The sequence below is a fragment of the Myxocyprinus asiaticus genome, chromosome 6 (genome assembly GCF_019703515.2).
Source record: "Myxocyprinus asiaticus isolate MX2 ecotype Aquarium Trade chromosome 6, UBuf_Myxa_2, whole genome shotgun sequence".
NCBI lineage: Eukaryota > Metazoa > Chordata > Actinopteri > Cypriniformes > Catostomidae > Myxocyprinus > Myxocyprinus asiaticus.
In genome coordinates, this window is record NC_059349.1 from 24,129,562 (window position 1) to 24,138,073 (window position 8,512).

Consider the following 8,512-nt stretch of genomic DNA (forward strand, 5'->3'; position numbering starts at 1 on the left):
CAAGTCATTTTTATTTGGATAGCGCTTTTCACAACAAACATTGTTTCAAAGAAGCTCTACAGAGAATGTGAGTGAGCAAACCAAAAGAGACTGCAGCAAGGAACCCAGAACTCCATAATATAAATGGAGTAGTAAATGGAGAGGGGAAAAAAACACTGGGAGAAACCAGGCTCAGCTGGGGGAGCCATTTCCCATCTGGCTATATAGCATGAATAAATGCCAATATTAGTTTCCTATCTGTCACTCACTCGACGTTGTGTCGATGTAGTGACACTAGGGGTCACTCTTGGGAGCCCGAAACAGCTCTGGTCTTTGAATAAAAGGCCAATGAGAATTGGCGAGTGGTATTTGCATACCGCTCCCCCGAACATACTGGTATAAAAGGAGCTGGTATGCAACCACTCATTCAGATTTTCTCTTTGGAGCCAAACGGTTGATGCTCACTGAGCTGAATTCTCATGCCTGTTCATTCACCTCTGCTGGATCTGATTGCGCATTTCAGCGGCTTCTCCCCCTCTGCACTAGTGCACTGCAGAGAACGCCCCTGGGCGCTTCGGCAGAAATAAAAGAGTATATTCTAAAAAAAAAAAAAAAGAGTATATTTCTCCAAAAGAGCGGCACACGCGAAACGTCTTTTTAAAGATGCCCTTCCGTTTGTGTGTTATTCCTGGTTGAAGTCGTTATCACTCGCCTTCTGACAGTCACGGTCGCTGTCTTTCGTGTCTGGGCGCTACCCACGCAGAGACAGCGTTCGTGGATGGGTCATGTACTCATTGCGAGAACATGACCATGGCAACGTTGCGGTCGCGGCTTGCCTTCGTAAGAAAGCAAGCCGCCCCAGTGGCTCCCCGCCTTGGTCCTTCTACCTATGGGTATGAGGCCAGCGCGGCGAACACTGGGGGCGATTTGGGGACCTCAATGGGACCACCTCCGCCGGGTATCCCCCCACGGACCTCCCATTCCCCAGCACGCTCGTCCGCCGGCTCGTCTCACGGCGAGTTCGACCTCTTGTTCGGAGCCCGCGAAGGTAATGAGCTCTCGAGCACAGCCGTCGGGGCACTGTATGCAACGGGCATGCAGTCATCGGCTCCTGGACGGGCCCGCGGCCACGTTGGCACATCAACTGCCTCGAGTTGTTGGCAATTCTGCTCACCCTGCGGAGGTTTCGGCCGTTGATCCAGGGCAAGCATGTGTTAGTTCGGACAGACAACATGGCAACGGTGGCATACATCAACCGTCAGACGGTTTACGCTCCCGTTGTATGTCACAACTCGCCCGCCGTCTCCTCCTCTGGAGTCAGCAGCACCTCAAGTCGCTGCAAGCCACTCACATCCCGGGCGACCTCAACACTGCAGCGGATGCTCTGTCACAACAGGTTACCCTCAGGGGAGAGTGGAGACTCCACCCTCAGGTGGTCCAGCTGATTTGGAGTCGATTCGGGCAGGCACAGGTAGACCTGTTCGCTTCCTGAGAATCCTCCCACTGCCCACTCTGGTACGCCCTGACCAAGGCACCTCTCGGTATAGATGCGCTGGCACACAGCTGGCCCCCTGGACTATGCAAATATGCATTTCCCCCAGTGAGCCTACTTGCACAGACCCTCCTGGGCACTAGGTCAGGGAGGATGAGGAGCAGGTCATCCTGGTAGCACCCTACTGGCCCACCCAGACGTGGTTCTCGGGCCTCACACTCCTCGCGACAGCTCCCCCCCCCCCCCGGCGAATTCCCCTGAGGAAGGACCTTCTTTCTCAGGGACTGGGCACCATCTGGCACCCGCGACCAGACCTCTGGAATCTCCATGTCTGGCCCCTGGACGGGACACGGAAGACTTAAGACCACCCGCAGTGGTAGACATGATCCCTCAGGCTAGGGCTCCCTCTACGAGGTGCCTGTATGCCTTGAAGTGCCGTCTGTTCGCTAAGTGGTGTTCTTCTCGATGCGAAGACCCCCAGAGATGTGCAGTCTGGTCAGTGCTTTCCTTCTTGCAGGAGAGGTTGGAGGGGCAGCTGTCATCCTCCACCTTGAAGGTGTATGTAGCCGCTATAGTGGCACACCACGACACAGTGGACGGTAAGTCCTTAGGGAAGCATGACCTGATCATCAGGTTCCTGAGAGGCACCAGGAGGTTGAATCCCTCCAGACCGCACCTCATTCCCTCATGGGACCTCTCTGTAGTTCTTCAGGGTCTACGGGGAGCCCCCTCTGAGCCCCTGCAGTCAGCTGAGCTTAAGGCACTCTCTTTAAAGGCTGCCCTCCTGACTGCGCTCACTTCCATCAAGAGGGTAGGAGACCTGCAAGCGTTCTCTGTTGCCGGTGCGCGCTTTACGCATCTATTTGGATTGCATGCAGAGCTTTAGAGTCTCTGAGCAGCTCTTTGTCTGCTTTGGTGGACAGCGGAAATGAAGCACTGTCTCCAAGCAGAGGATCGCCCACTGGGTCATTGACGCCATAGCAATGACATATCACGCTCAGGACGTGCCGCCTCCTGCAGGGCTACGAACCCACTCTACCAGGAGTGTGGCGGCCTCCTGGACCTTGACCAGTGGCGCCTCTCTAACAGACATTTGCAGAGCAGCGGGCTGGGCAACACCCAACACCTTTGCGAGGTTCTACAAGCTCTGGGTTGAGCCGGTTTCATCCTGTGTAGTGGCAGGCACAAGCAGGTAAGTCCGGGACAGCTGGCCAGGTGTATCGCTTGCACATAGCGCCTTTCACCTCCCCTGAGCGGAAGATGTGCGCTGTTTACTCCCAGTAGTGTTCTCAAAGTGTGTTCCCTGGATGAATTCCTCCGAGCACTGTGGCAGACGAGTTTGCGGAGAAACTCGCTGCAGGCTCAGTACATGTGCTAACTATGCCCTGTACTAGGGTAGGTGCTCTGCATGTGTTGGTTCCCCATAGGTGACCCCATGCGACGTATATCTTCCGCTAATTCGCTTCCCTGTTGGTAAACTGCGTCTTCCTTGAGCAGAGGCCCCTCTGCCCCAGTCACCATGTTTGTAGAAACTCCTCCCCCATGGGGCAGGACCTACCATGGGACTTCTCCACATGACATACTTCCGACAAGGCTCGGCAAGACCATGTGACGTATTTCCACTCATGGGGTGTGGTCTCCACGGTGTCTTCCCCTTGGGAGTGACACCCCCCGACGTAGACACTGGTGGCCCCAGTCAGTTAACAAGTTTCACTCTTTTTTTGGGGGAGAGATAAAAAGAGGATAAGAGGCCACGACTGGGCTAGCCTGTCCCTATCTTTTGGGCAGTCGACTTCTACCCAAAGGGCCATTCGACGCTCATAACAGTGTTGGGGGAGGTTACGTGTCGGCCTGGTGCGCTGGCTACAAGGCACACAGTGGTCTGCCCGTCTCGCACCGCCAGTTCACGTTACACAGTTCAGCTAGTTGTGGCGTTTCGTATAGGGACCCCTAGTGTCACTACATTGACACAACGTCGAGTGAGTGATAGATAGGGAACGTCCTGGTTACTTACGTAACCTCCGTTCCCTGATGGAGGGAACGAGACGTTGTGTCCCTCCTGCCACAGTGCTGGACTACCTGCTGAAATGGCCGGGACCTTGTCTCGGCTCCTCAGCACAAAACCTGAATGAGTGGTTGCATACCAGCTCCTTTTATTCCCGTATGTTCGGGGGAGCGGTATGCAAATACCACTCGCCAATTCTCATTGGCCTTTTATTCAAAGACCAGAGGTGTTTCGGGCTCCCAAGAGTGACCCCTAGTGTCACTACATCGACACAACGTCTCGTTCCCTCCATCAGGGAACGGAGGTTACGCAAGTAACCAGGACGTTGTAGTACTGTCATGATCAGAGGGAATGATGAGGCTCAGGACCCAAGCGCAGAGTCATAAAAAACAAAGGATTTATTAACATAACAAAAAGGAAAAAAATCAAACCAAAACTCCCACAAGGGGGTAAACACATAAACATCCCCGAAGGAGAAAAGGGCAATCCAGGCTGGTGCAGGGGAAACTGGTTGCAGGACCAACCGGAACGGGTAAGGATAAGGAATAAACAAACACGAACCAACCAACAGGGACTGACCAACAGACAAGACCGACTGCATAACACAGGACCGACCAAATACACAAGACGAACTGGCACTGGACAGCACACACGAGGAGGCTAAAATAGGGAGAGAAATCAAACAGATTAACAGGGGACAGGTGAGGCAAATGAACTAATAATAAGCAAACAAGGTGGTGGGGTATGACGTAAGACAGTGAGGCACGCGGTGATACAGAAAAAAAACAAAACCATGTGCTCTCACAAGACAACAAAACAACCAAATGGCATGAGCGCACATCTCCAAGACAATATACGCTCATGCCAACTGAAAACAAGATGAGAGAATGCGTAGCAATGCCAAACAAAGCAATGCCACACATTCTCACATTAAACGAAACCGAGGCAAACGGCACATGATGCACGCAACAGGCAACATAAACAAGACAAGACACCTGTGCGAGAGTTTGGCCACACACAAACCTGAAATTTCAGACCGAAGTGACCAAACCTCAGCACAACGTGAAGACAGCTCGCGACCCGGGCGCGAAACGCGAGGCACACCCGTGTTCGTGAGAGACAGTCATAAACTATTGATGCGAATGCATGCCACCACGGTGACATAAGCGCAATGCACACACGTCAGTAACAGACAGAACATGGAGCATGAGTGTCCGGATCCCGACACAGACCGAAACCACACCAGACAGGAAGTCAGGATCCAGACACCATGCTACGGACATGAAACAAGACAGACCGAAGAGCGCACGGCAGGGAATTGACAGACAATGAAACACAAGGCCAGTTTTGGGTAACGTTACTTTTAAAAGTAACTCGTTAGAATATTGCGTTACTCCTTTAAAAAGTAACTTAATTAAAAAGTTTTTTTTTATGGAAATTAAAGCATTGCGTTACTTTTTTCTCTACTTACAGCTACTTTTTCTTCTGCTATGCTATGCATTCCATGCAAATAAGCCATGCATTGCATACAAGAGACATTACAGGTCATGCTAGCTATTGTACAACACTCATGTTAAAACAACAGTAAACAGAGTCAACTTAAGTTGTTTTTCAAAAGTCAGGATACAATTCAGTGGGGAATGCCAGCCTAACATGTTCAAGGAATAAGTCTGATGAATAAATGAATAATTTTCACTTAAGTCATCTCAGTGCAGCTTGTATTGAGTTGATCCACGGTGCGTACAGATGCCACAACTTCAGAGGCGCATGTTGATACAACTTGAATGGAATCATTTTTAATGCTACCAAAATGTCATAAAAACGGTTTGTTTCATGAATCAAACTACTTGTTTATTATAAAAAAAAATGTAGAATATTTTTAGAAACTAAGACATTTTCTCTGCATACACAACCAATGTAGAATGTTGCTCGAAGCCACTGATCCAGAGTCAGCTTTTCTCATCCCATTCTCCCAGTTACATGGAGCTGTAACACAGAGCAGTTCGGCTGCACAAGTCAGTGAACTGAGCGAGTATTTCACTCTGTGTATCATGTTGTGGCCAGTGGAAGACTAGTTTTATAATCCCTCTGCCTAAACAGATTATTTTTTTTTTAATGCACCGCATTTCACTAAACGGAATGTTGACCTCATTTTACGCTAAAACACGAAATGCGCATGTGCGTTTGCGAGTTGATTGACAGGTGATGTCTGTGTCAAAAAGATGATTGGCTCTTTTACCTGTAAGGCGGGACTTCCTTTCTACATCCATTGACTGTTGGGTGCTAGAGCTTCTTGGTTGGGCATTCCAATTTCTTCCATTCATTTAAATAGAAGTGACTCGTCTCGCTTTGCTAAATAGTCTCTGGCCTCACACTCTATATAACTACAATGCCCATCATGCACTACTTCTCGTCTCCGAAGTTTGCAAATTTTCCTCCTGATTTCTCACAATACAGGGACAGTAGAGGTGTACAAAAGCAACGCATTACTTTATTTAAAAAGTAACTCTGAAACTATGGTCAAAAATACAAAATATTGTGTTACTTTACTCGTTACTCGAAAAGTTATCTGATTACGTAACGTGCGTTACTTTAATCGCGTTACCCCCAACACTGCACAAGACAGACATGGGATGATGATGCCATGGTCCTGTCGGACAAAAACCCAGACTGACAGAGTGACAGGACCGTGACAAGTACATGTCATGTATTAATTGAGTAAACTGAGTATATGTGGGTAGGTGATGTTTAAAACTAAAGGAAATTGACTGTACTTTAAGATTAATGATTAAGTGCAGGTACAATATTGTACGTATGTGCCTTGAAGCATGTAGTGGTATTGACAAACACTTTGATATCAAAAAGGGAATGTTTTGTTGGGAATGCAAGTAATTCACATGTTGTGGTTATTACAGGATTTGTTCACATTTGTGCTTAACTAAATATTTGTTGTTGTACTAAAACAGCAACAATATAAGTTATATACTGTAAACTGCATTTTTAGTTCAACATTGTTGTTACTTTGATATCAATCAGAATGCTGTTTGCAGGCTGGAAGATTACCACCAGTTTGTGGTTGAATATGACCACAGTATGAGCCATTTCCTTAGCTGGAGTTAATTATACTGAAGTATTTTCAGTATGTGTGTGTGTGTGTGTATGTGTGTGTTGGAGGATGTTACATCATAAATAATATTTCTTGCCTTGTACATGTAGATTAAGTGGTTTGTTGTTTCTGGTCAATACATTTTTGTAAATGTCTTTACCAATCTTAGATGCATGCTCAGTAGTCTCCTAGTTCAGATTATATATTGTTTAGCACCATTGTAATATAATAAGGTTTACACTGTAGCTTATACGCACATGTCTTATGATTCCCTTAGAGCTGGCTGAGCATACCTGCTGGGCATACACACATGTCCCCACCACCATACATGTACTGTATATAAATATATATTTACTGTGTGACAGATTTCTATGTCTTCTTGTGCAAGAAACAGGAATGAGTTACAAGGGAGACAAAAGTGTCTCATTGAAAAGACAATTTTCTGCAACCCAATAAACACAAGTCAAAAAGTGCTTTTCAAACAAAATTGTTTATTTATAAAAGAGAAAGGGCACACATCAACATTTGTGGAATACGCATGACTGTAGGACATGCTTTTGGCCAGATTTTGATCACTATTTAATTGTACTGATTAACTGTGGGGTATTTGATGCTACATTATAAAGTACCAAACAACATAAAGTCCTATGTTTTTTGCAAACTGAAATCAAAATGTACAGAAAGACAGATATAAACATAAATATTTCTTGTATAAATATTAAAGGAACTTATTTTTGTTAGTCTTACACTTTTCTGTCTTCAGAGTGTCTTATCTTACTGGTATTGTGTTCATATTAAGCATGTCATAAAACATCGATATGTAGTTGATCAGCATGTTATTTTATCAATACGTTTTTGAGGCATTGCTACATAATCATTAGTCGACATTTAAATTAGAAGCCTAATTTGTATCCTTTCCAACTCACTGTCATATGGCCTTCTGTTTAATGTAGTCTGACATAATAGCTTTGGGAGACATCAATCTACTTTCTATACCCCATAATGACAAAGCAAAAACCAGATTTTTGATAACCGCAAATTTATTAAAAAGAAAAAACTGAAATATCACATTGACATAAGTATTCAGACCCTTAACTCAGTACTTTGTCGAAGCACCTTTGGAAGCGATTACAGCCTCAAATCTTTTTGGGTATGATGCGATATGCTTTGCACACCTGGATTTGGAGATTTTCTGCCATTCTTCTCTGCAGATCCTCTCAAGCTCTGGCAGGTTGAATGGGGACCGTTGGTGGACAGCCATTTTCAGGTCTTTCCAGAGATGTTCGATTGAGTTCAAGTCCGGGCTCTGGCATTCACAGAGTTGTCCCTGAGCCACTCTTGCGTTGTCTTGGCTGTACGCTTAGGATCATTGTCCTGTTGGAAGGTGAACCTTCGGCCCAGTCTGAGGTCCTGAGCGCTTTGGACCAGGTTTTCATTAAGGATATCTCTGTATTTTGATGTGTTCAGCTTTCCTTCAACCCTGACCAGTCTCCCAGTCCCTGCCACTGAAAAACACCCCCACAACATGATGCTACCACCAGCATGCTTCACCGTTGGGATGGTATTGTGCAGGTGATGAGCGGTGCCTGGTTTCTTCCAGACATGACACTTGGAATTGAGGCCAAACAGTTCAACCTTCATTTCATCATACCAGAGATACTGTTTCTCACAGTCTGATAGTCTTTTAGGTGCATTTGTGTGTGTGTGTGTATGTGTGTGTGTTTGTGTGTCTTGCACTGAGGAGAGGCTTCCGTCTGGCCACTCTGCCATAAAGCCCAGATTGGTGGAGTGTTGCAGTGATGGTTGTCCTTCTGCAAGTTTCACCCATCTCCACACATGATCTCTGGAGCTCAACCAGAGTGACTATCAGGTTCTTGGTCACCTCTCTTACCGAGGCCCTTCTCCCCCGATTGCTCAGTTTGGCCAGGTG